Source organism: Nansenia antarctica, assembly GCF_963989245.1.
Source record: "Nansenia antarctica genome assembly, chromosome: 14".
NCBI classification, from domain to species: domain Eukaryota; kingdom Metazoa; phylum Chordata; class Actinopteri; order Argentiniformes; family Microstomatidae; genus Nansenia; species Nansenia antarctica.
Window position 1 is genome coordinate 6,676,639 of NC_137684.1, and position 17,204 is coordinate 6,693,842.

The 17,204-nt window shown below is 46.3% G+C and overlaps 1 pseudogene across 1 annotated transcript; it reads left to right on the forward strand.

Annotated features, from left to right (window-relative positions):
* Positions 1 to 13,740: 13,740 nt before the first annotated feature.
* Positions 13,741 to 16,711, forward strand: LOC308169799 (F-box only protein 39-like; annotated as a pseudogene). Its single transcript has 4 exons — positions 13,741 to 14,409; positions 14,600 to 14,975; positions 15,761 to 15,934; positions 16,565 to 16,711. The product of its transcript is annotated as an F-box only protein 39-like (transcript).
* The last annotated feature ends 493 nt before the right edge of the window (positions 16,712 to 17,204 follow it).

Genomic DNA, 17,204 nt, shown 5'->3' on the forward strand with positions numbered 1-17,204 from the left:
GGGACTGTCATCACTTCTTCTCTCTCCTTTCCAATACAGAGAGATGGAGGGGTGAGACAGTGCCTGAGAAGGTTGGCACACTGAAGCTACAACAGTGTGTGGTGCTACAGCCAAATAGTGAGCATCTTGTATGGGGCAGACTCCCTGTGTCGGCACCTATATCAGAGGGCAGTACGGTGGTTGTGGAACCAACTCAGTCCAGATGCAGACCGAATAAAGTTCTGGTTGGCAGAGTTGTTACGCCGATGTGGGGCGACCGATGGCTGCCTATGAAGGTTGTGAATCCCACCGGTGAGCCGGTAGTGCTGAAGCGAAACACCAAATTGGCGGACGTGTTCCCCTGCATTGCCGCTGAAGATCTGTCCCCGCCCGACCACATTCAGTCTTCCCCACAATCCGTGACTGGTGAGTCTGTAGCAAGGCCCAAAGAAGACATCAGAAAGGCACTGGAGGAACTTGGTCTACGCGACCTAGACTTGGACGCGTGTGAAGTCTCTGACCTGTGGAGAGAGAAGCTTTGTCAGCTTGTTGTGAAATACGAGTCAATCTTTTCACGCCACAAGTTGGACTGTGGTGAGGCGTCTGACTTCGTGCACAAGATACATCTGGTGGACGAGAGGCCATTTCGCCTGCCCTACCGCAGAGTGCCACCGAACCACTACGAGAAGCTGAGGTCTGCCATCAACGACATGGAGGAGAAGGGCATAATTCGTAAGTCCAACAGCGAATATGCCTCGCCCTTGGTTCTTGTGTGGAAGAAGGATGGAGGATTGCGCATCTGTACGGACTTCAGATGGCTTAATGCGAGGACAACGAAAGACGCACATCCGCTGCCTCATCAGGCTGACGCGCTGGCTGCACTAGGTGGTAATGCCTACTTCTCCACAATGGACCTTACCTCTGGTTTCTACAACGTGCCTTTACATGAGGACCACAAGAAATACACTGCGTTCTCCTCTCCCTTTGGCCTGCATGAATATAACCGGATGCCTCAAGGGTTGTCCAACAGCCCGGCTACGTTCATGCGGATGATGCTCTCGATCTTTGGGGATCAGAATTTCACCAGTCTATTGTGCTACCTAGACGATGTTATGGTCTTCGCTCCTACAGAACAGCTGGCACTCGAGCGTCTAGAGATGGTTTTCTCTCGTTTGAAGTACAACAATCTCAAATTGGCTCCAAAGAAGTGCTATCTTCTGCGGAAATCAGTACGGTTTCTCGGCCATATCATCAATGAGTCAGGAGTGCAGACGGACCCTGGAAAGGTTGAAGCCATTAGCCAAGTACAGGTATCCGATCTGATGGACAGTGATGGGGTGTCTCCTTCACAGAAGAAGATTAGGTCCTTCTTGGGCATGATGCTTTACTATCAGCACTTCATTGAAGATTGTTCCTCTAAGGCCAGACCCCTATTCAAGCTTCTCTCTGGACAGAACGCTGGAGAAAAGGCACGCAGAGGGAGAAAACCAGTGAAGAAATGTCACAATCTTGTAAAGCTCAAACCAGCTGACTGGACGCCCGAGTGTAGGGATGCTTTCGAGACATTGAAGCGCGATCTCCTGCATTCTGTAACCCTGGCCCATCCTGATTTCGCAAAGCCATTTATCCTAGCAGTGGATGCTTCATTCGATGGGATTGGCGCCGTCATCTCTCAGCTCCAGCCTGGTGATAAAGTTGCAAGACCAGTTGCCTTCGCTAGTAGGACGCTGTCACATGCTCAGTTGAACTATCCAGCTCACCGACTTGAGTTCCTGGCATTGAAGTGGGCTGTATGCGAGAAGTTTTCCCACTGGCTGAAGGGAGTGCATTTCACAGCGTGGTCGGATAACAACCCCTTGACCTACATCCTAACGAAGCCCAAGTTAGATGCATGCGAACAGAGGTGGGTGGCCAAACTTGCTGCATATGATTTCGATCTGAATTATATCCCAGGGCCTAGGAACATAGTCGCTGATGCGCTGAGCCGTGAGCCATTTGTTAAGTCCTGTGTGAGCCATCGCCTGGTGAGGGAGCCTTACCTGTCCTTGCTGGATCAGGTGAATGGAGTAGTGGCTGGTACGGTGCAGGACGCTTTCCGGCTGACTACCAACTGTCAAGGTGTTCAGCACACTGATGTCGACACAGATGAGGTCCTGAGTCCTGAGTCTTCTGGAGGTGCCATTAGTGCTGAGGAGGTGTCTGCTGTCATGGACGTCCATCGTACTGGGGGTGTTTCTCAGCTGCCCTACATTAATCCGGAGTATTTGCAATTGCCCAAGGAAGACCCTTCCATCGCCATCCCACAGAGTCAATTACACAATCTCCAGCAACAAGATGCTGTAGTGAGCAGGGTTCTCTTTTATATGCAGCGACATAGGAAACCAAATGCACACGAGAGAACAGCTGAGTCTAGCTGTGTGCTCAGGCTGTTGAAACACTGGAAGAAGTTGAGAGTGCGTAGTGGACTCCTCTACCGTGTGAAGAGAGACCGCATCAGGGACAAGAGGATCTTTCAGTTCGTCACTCCAGAAGTTCTGAAGCGACAAGTCTTGCATGGAGTCCACGATGCTGCTGGCCACCAGGGTCGCTCAAGATCATCCTCTCTGGCCAGTGAACGATTCTTCTGGACAGGCATGCAGAGGGATGTTGAGAATCACGTGAAGCACTGTCAGAGATGTATTTTGGGGAAGACTCCTGAACCACACGCCCGAGCACCTCTTGAGAGCATCCGCACTTCAGCTCCTATGGACTTAGTGTGCATCGATTTTTGGACCGCAGAGCAGAGCGACAAGAAGACCATTGATGTTCTTGTTGTTACGGACCATTTTTCTAAAGTAGCTCTTGCCTTCCCCTGTCGGAACCAGACTGCGAAACAAGTTGCCCGCTGTCTATGGGACAAGTTTTTTTGCATATATGGGTTCCCCAAAAGAATCCATTCGGATCAGGGAGCTAACTTTGAGAGTCGGCTTCTAAAAGATCTACTAGAGATGGCAGGTGTGCATAAGTCCCATACGACTCCATACCACCCCATGGGCAACGGCGTCACAGAGAGGTTCAACAGGACCCTCGGGGGCATGATAAGGGCCCTCCCTCCACTGAGCAAGTCCAGATGGCCACAGATGCTCCAGACACTGACCTTCTGCTACAACTCCACTGTGCATGAGACCACGGGCTTCGCGCCATTCTACCTGATGTTCAGACGGGTCCCACGGCTGCCCGTGGATGTCATGTTTCATCATGTGCTGGAGGATGATGCCGTTGTCAGTCGTCATGAGTTTGTGCAACATCTGAGGAGAGATCTTTCTGAAGCAGCACAGATCGCTCAAAGGAATGCCATCAGGGAACAAGATCGTCACGCCAAACTGTACAACCGGAAGGTCAGAGGACTGCCGTTGGGTGTTGGTGACAAAGTGCTACTTGCCAATCGAGGTGAGAGAGGGAAGAGGAAGATCGCAGACCGGTGGGAATCAACTCCTTTCGATGTGGTGTCTGTGAGATCGGACATCAACGTGTACAGGATCAGAGATGTTGTCACGAATAGAGAGAAGGTTGTACACAGGAACATGCTGCTTCCGGTTGACTTCTTGACAGTTCCGGAACAAGATGGGAACCCGGCATCCCTAGAGGAGTCGCAGTCTATAGCTTCCTGTGCCAGTGTTCAGGGCTCTGTCACCTCTGATGTTGAAGAGGCCTCTCGGTTGCGCACCAGGGACTGGGTCTTGGAGTCGCCTGAGCACGCGGGGGCAGAGAGCATCCATGAGGAAGAAGTCAACGGAGGGACTATGCCCGTGCCGAGTGCCTCGAAGGAAGACCGACCAGATGAGTTGCTGGATAGTGTTCCTGATGACTCTGTACCTGACTGCCACACTGATTATCCCCCTGACACAGTATGTGACACAGTACACTCACCTGAAGCTAGATGTGATGCCCATGGTGACCTTCCAATTCTAGTTGAGGTTGAGCCGGAGCAGGTAGTTTGCACACGTTCACAGAGTGCTCAAGTTCCATCAGTTGTCACGAGATGTGGGAGGAGTGTTAGGAACCCAAATAGGCTTATTTGTGAGATGTCAGGGCAGATGCTTAAAGGGAGTACTGAGCCTTTCATAAGTTCTGCATTTAGTTTCATTGCGGCGTCTATGTAGGGGCGTAGTGCATCCAGTTTTTTTTCTTTATTTATTTTGCTTCCGGTCTGAGTCGTGACCTAGAGTCATGAGATCCTCTTGTAAGGGCAAAGTTATGTACAACTGTGGGATGTAGATGGCATCTCTTTCTCCTCTGTGATAAGTACGGGTTTTGGTACCAATCTGTCCTTACACACTTCTTATGGAAGAATTTATAATGTTGAGTTTTGGTACATCAGTGCTCCAGATCCACGTTGTTTTTTTGTTTTGTCATTTGTTTGTTTTTTCGCTCCTGTTTTTTTTTTTTACTGTCCTCCGGTTTTCATGCTGTTGCCCCATTTTAGTATAATTTAAGGGGGGTGTATGTAACGGAGTAGAAAGGTCAAGTTCAATTATAGCTAAAATAGGTATAAACTGCGCCCTCTAGGGGTTTAATGACGTGGTATATCCGGGGTGTGTCCGTGACCCGGATGCTGTGTCCGTGACCCGGATGCTGTGTCCGTGACCCGGATGCGGTGTAAATATAGCTGGACAGTGCAATTGCACGGGACGTAACGTGATCTCCCTCAGTTCATTCTTAACCACTGATGCGAATGTAGCTCGATGACCCTGCAAGTCCCGTGTCCAGAAATTGATGCACTGTTTTCTACAGAATAAATGAACGTGAGCCATCCAGCTGAGAGTGATTCATGAAAAGATACACCCCGTCACATTAGCAAGAGGCACTTCAACAATTATTTACAGTTAATTATTTAATCAACTGTGTCATGCCCACACTTTCTGTCACGACCAGAGGGCGGAACCCAGAAGCAGACAACGGGGAACAGGTAGTAAAACAATAATAATGATTTATTGTAGGGTAGGGGTGTCAGGAGGAGCAGGCTGGAGGTAGATTGGTAGTCAGACAGGCAGGGGATCAGGCAGGTAGGCAGACAGGCTGGAGGTCAGGCAGGTAGGCAGGTAGTCAGAACGGCAGCAGGTCGGCAGACAGGGAATCCTTAGCGGGGAACAAGGAGAATAGGGTTAGGCTAGGGTAACGTGTAAGAACTAGAGAGTGGAGAGAACGAACACTGGGACCAACCATTAAGTGGCTACGATCTGGCGATGACTGGAAGTAGGAGCAGAGTTTAAGTAAGCGCTAACCCAGCCAACAACAACAACAACAATGGCGCCTTACAGGGTTGTTGCGTTCGTGCTGCAGAAGCTATTGAGCTTGATTGGGCTTTTACAGCAAAATGTACTGTTGCTCCTCTACTACCACCGACAGCAACAAATGGACATGGAGAACATCTACAATATGTTCTTCAATACACCGCGGAGGACAACCAGAAGGGCAACCAGGCGAAGGTTTTGGGTGAGACCGGGCAGAACCAGCAGTTGGTGGGATAACTTTGTGAATGGCGTTGTCGTGGATGATGAATGTAAGGAGAACTTTCGCATGTCCAGAGCCTCTGTCATCGCGCTGAGCGAAGAACTGCGCCCATATATCGAAGGGCAAACAACAAACATGAGGGCACCAATTGATCCACTGAAAAGAGTTGCGGTAACACTTTATTACCTGAGCGACGAGGGAAGGCTACGGAAGACTGCTAACGCCTTTGGCGTGTCGCGACAGTCTGTGTCCGTCATTGTTAGGCAGACATGAACAGCGATCGCCACCCACCTGGGTCCAAAATACATCAAGCTGCCTTTTACGGAGCCTGCGGCTGAGGATCTAGTTGTGGCCTTCCATCGTGCTCATGGCATGCCACAATGTTTTGGAGCAGTCGACGGCACCCACATCGAAATCAAGCAGCCATCTAGCAACTCCATGGACTACATCAACAGGAAAGGCAAATATTCCCTTAATGTACAGGCTGTCTGTGATTACAAGTACAGATTCTTGGATGTTGTGATAATGTGGCCTGGGAGTGTGCATGATGCACGGGTCTTTGCTAATTCAAAGCTAAACATGTTCTTGAAGACGGGCAAGATCCCTGCTCTGAAAAAACAGATTGTGGATGACGAGGAGGCCATACCAATCTTTCTTCTTGGTGACCCTGCCTACCCGCTGCTGCCTTACCTGATGAAGGAATATTCAAACGGTGGCTCCACACCTCAGGAGCAGTACTTTGGGCTATGTTTGTGTAGGGCACGTATGGTCATTGAGTGTGCTTTTGGTCGCCTCAAGGCCAGATTTGCTGCACTTAGAAGGCCTATGGACATAAACATGGATGACCTGCCCTATTTCATTTACTCCTGCTTTGTCCTCCACAATTTTTGTGAGGCCAGTAAGGAGGCTGTGGATGATCACTCTGTGTTGGGAACAATACAAGGTGAAAGGGACTCACAGCCTCCTACACAGTGCAATAGATATCTCACTGACTGTAATGAAGGGGAGGGAAAGAGAGTGAGGAGAGTGCTCACGGAGTACCTTGACCCTTAAGGACTGACTGAAAAACAGACTGATATTTTTGGGGAAGATTTTTTTTTCTATTAACATCTGATAAATATTATTTGTCACTTAGGAGCTACAGGGTGCATTTTGGGTGCTTATGTGCAGCATCATTTACTGTATGTTTGGTCGTTGAAGAGCGGAAGAGGGTCAGGAGGGTCCTCACTAAATACCTTGATCCATAAAGGGACAGCTTATCTGCAAGACCAGGTATGTCACAGCATCACAACAACTGACCTGACTAACTGTGTCACGCACACACACACGCAGGCACACACACGCATGCACACACGCACACACACAGATATACATACCTCATAACATAACCAAATCTAATTTCCCTTATTGTCCCCTTTGTCCTGTGTGTGTGTGTGTGTGACCCTCCAGGGATACAGGATGTGAAGGATTTAGAGCACAGAAGACCCAAGACATTCTCCAGGCCCTGGACCAGCATGGCTGTCTGTGGCTGCCATCAGTTAATTCATAATTTGATTAAATAATAATTTCAGAAATAAATAAATAAATGCCTGTATGCAAAGGACACCTTGTGCTCGTAATTCTTAACCGGGGGAGCTACACACACCATGACCTCCCAGCACACACACACCTCACTCCTGACTTCACATTAGAACCTCCTACTGCACATAGTGCCAGACCTACACTAGACAGATGCACTGTCAATCAGTACATCACTTCACTACATTACAATACAATACAACACTACACAACATTACACTGCAACGCTACATTACACCAGTACAACACTATGACACTTACTAGGACAGTTGCATAGGAGAAAGACACTTAAGAGAACATTAGATTAGTCTTTTCTGTAAGTGAAGATATTATACAGAAGTCCTGTTCTGTGTTTATGTAAATTGTTCATTGCTATTCTTTTTTGGGGGCTTTTGCCATTACTTACTAGGAGAGGTGCATAAGAGAAAGACAATGTAGAGAGCCACAGTAGATTATTACACACTCTTATTTCTGTAAGTGAAGACATTTTTGTTTATTATTTGCGACATAATAATTACGACATACAATTCAAAGGTACAATAAAGAATGTTTATTTTGTTTTTTCACTGGGTAATGTTGCAGTGCATACAAAATATTGTAAGAAAATAAATAAAATGTCATCTTGACGGATTTACAAACATAGGAGCTGTCCAACAAAAAGTTTCAAACACTGCGAAAATGGCAAGACTCCCAGTCAATGGTTGCATATGTTTTTTGTACTTTGTACTCAATAGTTAAACTCAACAATACTTCTACTTCACTGTCTGTCCAAATGAACGACTCCTTTGCTCCCCGAGGCGGCATGTTGTTTACGATTGGAATTTTGTATTTCGCGGATGTAACGCGGAAGAACCGCTCCAGCTTTTCCTGGCGTCTGATTGGCCAGCGGAGCTATGGGGTTAAAATTATATCGCCGACTACTGGTGTGGAATGCTCAATGACAGCGTTTATATTGCGTTCATACGTATGCATCTGGATGCAGATATGTTATAAACGTGCTCGTCTGGAAGGTGATATTTTTATATACAAAAAACGTTTATCAAAAAAACGTATTGGTGTGGACATAGCCTAAATGTACATTCCAACCTACAACAAAGACACATAACAACGCAGTGGTAATAGGCCTACATTATTAATAATGTCATCCTCACTGCTTAGCTAAGCAAAAACAACTTCATTGTTATGTGTCTTTGTTGTAGCCTAGACGTTTATCTGGACAGTTCGAGATAACGAGGCCTACAGTTATTGAAATAAGTGTCGATGCGTGTCGACATGCTTTTCGGGGATTGACGGCTGATCAGGCTGCCGAGGTCCATGATGGTCCAGTTTTACACGGCCATCATAGAGTCCATCCTCACCCACTCCATCATCACCTGGTTCCCTGCTGCAACGACCAAGGACAAGGCCAAGTTGCAGCGGGTAATACGCTCAGCAGAGAGGGTGATCGGCTGTCCCTTGCCCTCCCTCAACTCCCTGCATGACACCATCATGGCAGACCCCTTCCACCCCGGCCACGGCCTCCTCACCCTGCTTCCCTCTGGAAGAAGGTTGCGGCTGCCTAAGGCATTAAAGGCCCGCCACAGGCTCAGCTTCTTCCCCTCAGCCGCCAGGCTGCTAAATGACTCTGGCTTCCCCCTCCCCCCCGCCTCCAAGTCTGCCCAGGACTGAACATGCACTGGACCTTAAATAACTCTGCACTGCACTTTATATACAGCACTATTCATGCACTGTCTGTCCTGTGTTGTCCTGTTTTTGCCTGTCTTTGCATTTGTATTTGTACTTGTTTTGTTCATGTATATGTGAAAAAAGCTTAAATGCACCTTCTGTAAATGCCAAAGCAAATTCCTACATGTGTCAAGCATAATGGCAATAAACGTTATCTGAATCTGAATCTGAATCTGAATGGGTGGTTGTGTCTTTCCCCTCTCGTTCCCACAAATACATTATTCGAAGCCGTGAATTCAGTGTCCCACATTAGACACCAGCTCTAATCGGGGGGTCGTGTGCCTGTTAATAATATATTATTTAACATAATACATGTTCTGCACACATACACACATTCTGGAGTCTATTTGGTTGGAACAAGACTTTTAACCAGTGTTGGAGTCAAATCAGTAGATCTTTTGCACAGCGATTTTCTTTTCTGTGTCCCCGTGAACTTTTGCGCGCAACAGACTGATCTGTCGGACTCCACAAATGCTTTAGCAGCCCAGTATAAAGACGACTTGTCAGCCGAGTTTTCATTCCAGATCCTGTCCCTCCGAAAGACCTAAGACCAGGGCCGTTTGGGAGATATGCGAGGCCTTTTATAATGATGTAGGCTACTATTATAACCGCGCGACACGCACGCACCGATATATTGCAAGAAATGCGCTCACATGCTGTGCTGATAGACAATAGAATATCTACTTATTTAGATAGTTTACAACCATGTTTGTTTCATTTCAAACCTTTTATACTCGTAAAGGATTAGGATTTAGGATAAAGCAGTCATCATACTGTAGGCGATCAACTTCTCCAGAATTGATTTAATTGAGTCGTCACTTACAAGCGAGTTCGTTTAATCTCAAAGAGACGTCCTTGATATAACTTCTAAGATAAAATGATCCAATCAAATATTCGGCACCACTACTGAACTGTTCTTTAAGAGAATATTTATTCGAGCACATCAGCAAACAATAGCATCAGCAAACAATAGCATTTCATTCCATGGAAAGGGGTCTTATCTAGCTTCACCTCCGCAGGCCAGGATCAGCTGGTTAACTGCAGAAGCTTCACCGGACAAGAGCCCCGTTTCGATTTGGTGCATAGTCTTTATACATTTTCCTTAACATTTAGGGATGGGCTGTCCCTCTGGTAGGTTTTATGGTAAGCGTCTGTTTTATATCAGTATGTGGCTTTCGACTTCTTTCGGTGTCCGTGCGAGTGTGTTATCTTCTGCTTCTGACCCCCCGGTCGTTTGTCATGGTGAGAGTGTTGTCATGGTGAGAGTGTTCGGACACTCTGTCGGCAACGGTATCCTGAGCAGCCTAGTCTTGCGCGACGTTAGATACACACACATTCTAATGTTTTTTAAGGAACCAGTAAGCATAATGCACACAGTTATGTTTTTAGGATGCACAGATATTTTGATAGTTATTTTGGGTGTATTCTATGTGCGTTCTAAAGCACTAATTGGCCAGTTATTTAATCTTCAAACACATTCCCTCCTGACCAGGTCTGTAGGTCCTATGTCCTTATCAGGATCGCTTGTGTAAACATCACTGTTGCCAGGCCCACAGACTCCCATGACTTGGGATTCGATTAACAAGTTAAAATACAGTATAGAAGAATAGACTTATCATTAATCATTAGTTATGATAGTATAAAATGAGTATAGGAAAATAGAGTATCATAACAGCAGATACAAAATGGTTGTTAGTACATAGGTAAAAATAAGCAATCTACAGGCGGTTTGAACCACAACACTTTCTCCCAGTCAGGAGCCCCTTACCCCCATGTCGCTCAAAAGCAGAACCTCTCTTTTATGGTTCTGTGAGACTTCAACTGACCTCAGTCACATATTATTTAAATGAACACACAGTACTTGATTTATCACTTCTAGATATTTTAATACAATACCCAACATTAAATACGCACAAGCCATTATTGACATGAATAGAGATGTTACTCACCACCATGTAGGCCTATCCTTTATGTTGAAAAGCTTACAGCAAAAGCAAAAAAACATGTCCCGTTTTTGAGAGTACACAAGCCACTTTCTTTCTATTTTTTCCCCATTTGGTAGTTTTCGGAGAAATAAAGTTTCACTGAAGTTTCTGTTCTCATTATTTTTAGGATAACTAAATCCAGGTTTCATCTTTGGGACCTCTTGATCACATCTGTAGCTGTAGAGTCCATATGTACCGGCCAATTACCAGGATCATCATAGGCTACATGACATATGACATATCTGACACCGTAGGCTCGTCTTGCGTTCCATCACCTGTGGCTGCGTCCATGTCGATGTCACTCTCACTCTCAGCCCTGCTGCTGCTGCTCTGAGTAGCTCCATCTTCCGCCTCCGTATCCTCTACTTCGCCACTCCTGACCATCATCACCTGGGGCTGGGCAGCCCTCCTGACCATCATCACCTGGGGCTGGGCAGCCCCACTGCTGCCGGTGTAGCTGGTGTCCTCCTCCACCTCCGGGACATCATCTTTGCCTCTCAGGGGGGGCTGTGCCGTGCTACTACTAGCATTGCTAGTGCTAGCAGTAACGTTAGCTTCTTCGGTGCTAACGGGAGCCTCACTTGTTTTTAGAAATGTTTCGAACGAACCTCTAAGCGAGGCCCTGAAGCCTTCCTTTCTTTTATTTTTATTTATTTTTTCAGCACCCGATTAACATTTTCTTCCTCGGTCTCGTTCCCTCTGCATTTTGTCCGTTGCACTAAGCAGTCACTATGCACAACAAGTGTCAACGCGTGACACAACAAGACAATAATACATTATGCAGTGTAATAAGATGTTTTGCAATCTTATAGGTGTTGAAAACTCAGAATGATGATTCTTGAAGCAGAATGTAATCAAATATTTTTGTTTTCCAAATATTATGACTTAGATTGCCACTGCAAAGAGGCCAGGGAAAAGGTCAATGCAGCAGCAGAGGAGCTGTCACTCATGGGCTCCCTGACCTACCTCCAAACCCTAGAGCAGCGCGACGAGTTGGTGGCTGCTGTTCTAGGGTTTTACACAGAGGGACACATTCATGCAGCCCTCCAACAGTAAGTATAGTATGGCAATGTTCATCATTTAAATTACTACTGATGGACTGAGACTGTAAGCTTGGTGAAATGAGAAAGAAAAACGTTTTTTAAACAGTTAAGTTAAAAATACTTTACTTTCAAGTATAATAGATCTCATCATATTTATCTGCACAAAATATTCATAATGTTCACACACTGTACAATGGAAGCAGTCAGTAGGTTGTTACAGTGTTTATTTCAGAGGAACTGACACATTTAGATTTATGTCTTTCACTTCTTACATTTACAGATTCAGAGAGGGCCTGTCCATATTTGGTGCCTTGGAGGCGGTGAAGGCCCATTGCCAAGCCTTCGCAGGCATTTTCCTGGAGGACCAAAGATCCTTGCTTGCGGCAGACGTGGTGGCGGCGTTTACGCCGTCAAGACTGTCGCTGCCTGAGTCCAACAGGAGGAGGAGTGAGACCAGGACCATAGTCTTTTGGAGGGACTGGCTCCAGCAGGTGGAGGGTAAGAAAGTGCCAAATATGAACATGTTTTGTAGTTTACGTGAAGTGTTTGTAAAACAAAAAAATTTAAGAGGGGGGAAATGGACACCTAAACTGTTTTCTGTAGTACCGTGGTTAAGCTTACTGTTAATTAATGTTTATTCCTTCCTAGTAAATCATTATTTGGGCCAGCATTTATTTACAGTCACATACAGAAGCAGAGGGCACTCTTAATACTGTACAATGTACATATTGTGTAGCTAACTCTCACAGAGAGCAAGTGGAGTGTTGTGCGTGCACATGAAACTACTATGTGCTGGCTGGAGTTTTTCAGTCCACCAAAATACACATCAGTAGTCTAGTCTATTCAAGTGTACAATATTAACATAATACCCTCTTTTATTTTATTATTAGAATTTAAAGAGTAAAATAACTGTTAATGTTCTTTACGTTATGTAGGCCAAGTTCATTGATTACAAAAATGTTTTTGACAGATGGAGAAACCCCTCTGGCGCTGACGAAGGTCCTCATATTCGCCACTGGGCTGGAGAAGATTCCAGCAATGGGTTTCCCAACCCACCCAGAGCTGGAGTTTCTCCACCCAGAGGATGGACCAGCTGTTTTTCCCACATCAAACACATGCGTGCTGATACTGCGCCTTCCCGTGTCTCCATTATACACCACTTTCAAGACTGCCATGGAAACAGGAATTGGCTGTGCTGTTCATTTTGGGGTGGCATAAGACTCTGAAAAGCACAACCAATTCCTGTTTCCATGGCAAGTTCTTATGGCTGTGTTGTAGGCTTAATGGATCCCAATTGAATATCAGAACAGAGCACAAGAGAGAATGATCAGGTTATCATAGAAGCGCTCGTTTATTGTAAGCACACACACGTTAATCAGCACACATACATTCCACCACAGATTCACTCTGCCAGTCCAGTTCTCATGCCTCCCGTTATCTACTCTTCCCACCCCCCTTCTCCCCCCCCCCCCATGGCCTTGGTATACAAAGACAGGAACTGTGTCCTGCCAATGATTGTTTAAGACATTGTAAGAGTTTTCCCACTACAATTCCCCAATTCCAAACAATTCCAAGTCATTTTTAATACATGTTAACAAAGACTTGTATGCTGCATATACTGGTGTGACATGATCGTAAGTTTACTGTGTGTACACATACAGCACTATTCTGTTGCTATATTATAGAATTTAAATAGGCCAAATGGCCTACTGTGATGTCACAAAACCTTGTAACAACGGTGATATAAATGACAATGACAATAAAAATAAAACGTCAAGGTTCCAGAACTATGGTTTTTGAGTCAGTCATTAGCAAAGTCGTACAAGGGTTCCACACTGGCCATCAATGGACTCTTCTCTGTTGTCCATCTTAAACCCAGAGACACATAGGTAGATATAGACAACTATAGATTAGTTCTAGGTGATATTTAATCACAAATGGATTACCCCGAGGAGCCCGAACAGGAGGACCGCCTCTCGGAAGAGGAGTATGGAGAGGAGGAGGAGGAGGAGCAGATAGGAGAGGATGAAAGAGAAGTGATGGAGGCCCAAGAAGAGGGGGAAGGAGAGGAAGCATTGGAGGAGGTGGAAGAAGAGGACCAGCCAAAATGTGGCTGGGCTGATCTCCCGGACTTGTGTCTTCGCCAGGTGTTCAGGTGTCTGAGGAACAAGGACCGGGCACGGGCCACCTTGGTCTGCCGCCACTGGCACCACGTCATGCGTTCCCCGTCCCTCTGGAGGGCCCGGACCTTCAGTTTCTCCGGCCACATCTCCACGCAGGGCCGCTCCGAGCTGGAGTCGGCCGTCTGCTACGCCAGAGTTTACGGCCGCTACCTGGAACACCTGGAGGTCCGTTTCCCCCAGTCACTCAACTCCCTTGTGTCACGACGCCTCCAGCAGACCATGCGGACGTTCCTGGCTGCTCTCCGCCAGACGGGCGGACCTCCAGGTCTGCGCTCGCTCACCATCCCCCACATGGAGCTGGACCGTTCGGCCTGGTGCCGGAGCGTCCGGACCGCCTTGGTCCGCCACCCTCAACCTGGAGGACTTATTCTCACAGCCGCTGGCGGTGTACATTAGTCCGGGCTTCACACAGGCCATCAACAAGTGGGTGTGGGTGTGGGTGTGGATGTAGGTGTGTGTGTGTGTGTGTGTGTGTGTTTGAGTGGCTCCTACATACTCTTGTTTATTAGCTACTCTTTTTTGACTTGTGTGTGTGCAACTGTGCATATGTGCCTGCAAACACACACATACTTGTTGCAGTCTTTAAAACGCACCTTGATTTGATGTTGACCAGGTTCCGGGGCCTCTCCACCCTCACCCTCGACTACACCTGTCTGTCCAACGAGCTCCTCGCCGGCCTGGCCGTGTCGTGCCGTAGCCTCTGCGGCGGCGGCTCCCTACGCTCCTTCACCTTGCGCTGCCACATCCTTGAGCCGCACGTCCAGGTGATCTGGGGCGACTCCTGGTCTCACCTGGCCCGGCGCTGCCCGGACATGCAGGTCCAGATCTCTGTGGAACGGATCCTGAACCTGGACCATCTGGGTGGGATCCTGCTGAGAGAGATCCCTCTGAGGTCACTCAGTCTCACCAGCTGCTACTGGTGGGAACAGAACTGGAGCGCTAAGCCAGCTCTGAGCAGCTTGGTGCCCTGATACAGCAACTGTCTACAGGTAAGGGGATTGGGAGGGCTCCATAGAAATAGAATGAGTAGAATACTCATAATGATAATATTGCTAGACTTTGTTAGACTTTGTTTGCTGCTTTTATGACATGGTTTTATGTATTTGTTTTGCTTTTGTTGTTGTTGTTTATTTTTATTTTTTAAAGTGCTATAAATGTAATCAATTATAAGCATTATTATTATTCTTAGAATGGACATGGTCCCTCAGACTGACAAGGAATTGTTATATATAGTTGCTAGGGTAACCATTATTGCTGCAGGTGTAGAACAGAGAGAGAAGTTAATTCAGAGGCGGGACTAATAGCACGCCTCATTTTACTGAACATTCCGATGTCAGTTGAGTTTAGTTGGTTGTTAATAATGCTGTGAGATAAAACTTCCAAATGATGACCACAAGATGGCCGCCACTACACCCACCATGGAATGTTGATTTGAATGAGGATGTTTCTTGTACTATATGGTATGCTCTGCTCTGTCAATACACAGTAGCAGTCAGCAGTGGAGTGTTGATAATGCTATAGGGGTGTTATTGAATATGTGAGCTCATTGTAATGAGGAACATGGGTTCATGTATACCATTCATTGTAATTCATGGAATGGAATGAGGACTGGTGTTTTATACCATTCCTCATTTTGTTCCATGCATTACAATGAGCCCGATTTCTACCTCCACTAGCCTCCCCTGATGTCCCTTTCCTGTTCAGGCTCCTAGGGGTCCTAGAAATCTATTTAATGTAGTGGTGTCCTTGATGTGGTTGTCATACCTCCCTTCAGAAGCTGACCCTGGACCTGAACAACAGCCATGAGTCGGTGGACGAGGAGCTGCTGGCACTGGTTCTGATGTGCTCCAGGCTCACCTACCTCATGGTCTGGGCCTTCCTGAACATCAGCTTCCTGGACCAGCTGCAGAAACGCCTGGACAAGAAGACCTTACTCAGAACCATCAAGGTGGGTCAGACCGCAGCTTGACCTGGGGGGTATTCCACCAACGTCGCTAAAGGAAAATCCAGGCTTATTTTTGATGAGTCTTGCGAGACCAGGGTCAGTGGTCTAGCGCCCGTCCTGAACACCCAGCCAGGAATGCCATCATAAGCTGTTATAAGTTATATTCTTAATCAATAGCTATATATAATTAATCTAAAAGTCTAACATTTGTTGTACCAATCCCTGATTGCCCCTTTAATGTAAAAACAGGCAAACTCAAACGTGATCTGAATCATTGCAGAATGCCACTGTGGGTTAAAACAACTGAGGACATTTGATGTGTTTGGAATATGTTTTATTGAGCAACGTCTGCCATGGTTTATACACTGCATGTGTATTAATGTAACCAGCCCAGGAGTCAGCTTCCTAAAGTAATACTTTATCTCTTTTGACAATCCAGAGCCACTTCTCTCCTAGACCAGAGTTGTTAATTGAACCCATTTCGTTGGTTTACGCACAGAAGATTGACCTGCAATTGTTACTCTCTTATTATGGTTTTGTACTACTTGTGAAACTGACCTCAGTGTGGTTTATAAAACGCATGTGTGACAATGTGAACAGTCCAGGTTTATAAACTGTGTACGTGTGTTCCAGGTGACGATCTACACCAACAAATACGACACACAGGATGAGGATGGACAGCTGGAGGACATCTATTCTGGTTACAGACAGCTCATCACCTCAGAGCTCAACTACTCTGCCATAACTTACCCCATGATAGACACTTCTGCTGCTACATAGAATCCTCCTCCACATTGCTTCAGAAATCACTTATTGTATTAAAGTTGCTATAAATATTGCAAAATGAACTCCAGGGGCCTCATTTATAGAACGTACTTTGGATCAAATATGATCTTACCCGTGTCGTACGTAGAAAACCACGTCAACGTAGTGATTTATACAATTTCAACGTGAATCAATTTGACCGTGGAAACGATCGTAGCTCTACGTCGGGTATTGACCTTGTCTCTATGTAGTAGCAAAGGACTGCGTATACCAGATACTAACGCAGTCCCGAAAGAGCTAATTGGTACTCTACATTGAAATCGGAAGATCTCGACTTGTAATATCAGAGGCTATATTGCCTGGTGGTGCTAGCTACCAATGCAATTTCTCTGTTTTAATAGAGATGTTTGATGTTAATCTGTTTCAGAGTGGATTTCAAAAAGGTTGTGATGGTCATGTTGACCTTTTCAAACATGCAACTGCTTTTCTTCTTCAAGCCAGAGAATCC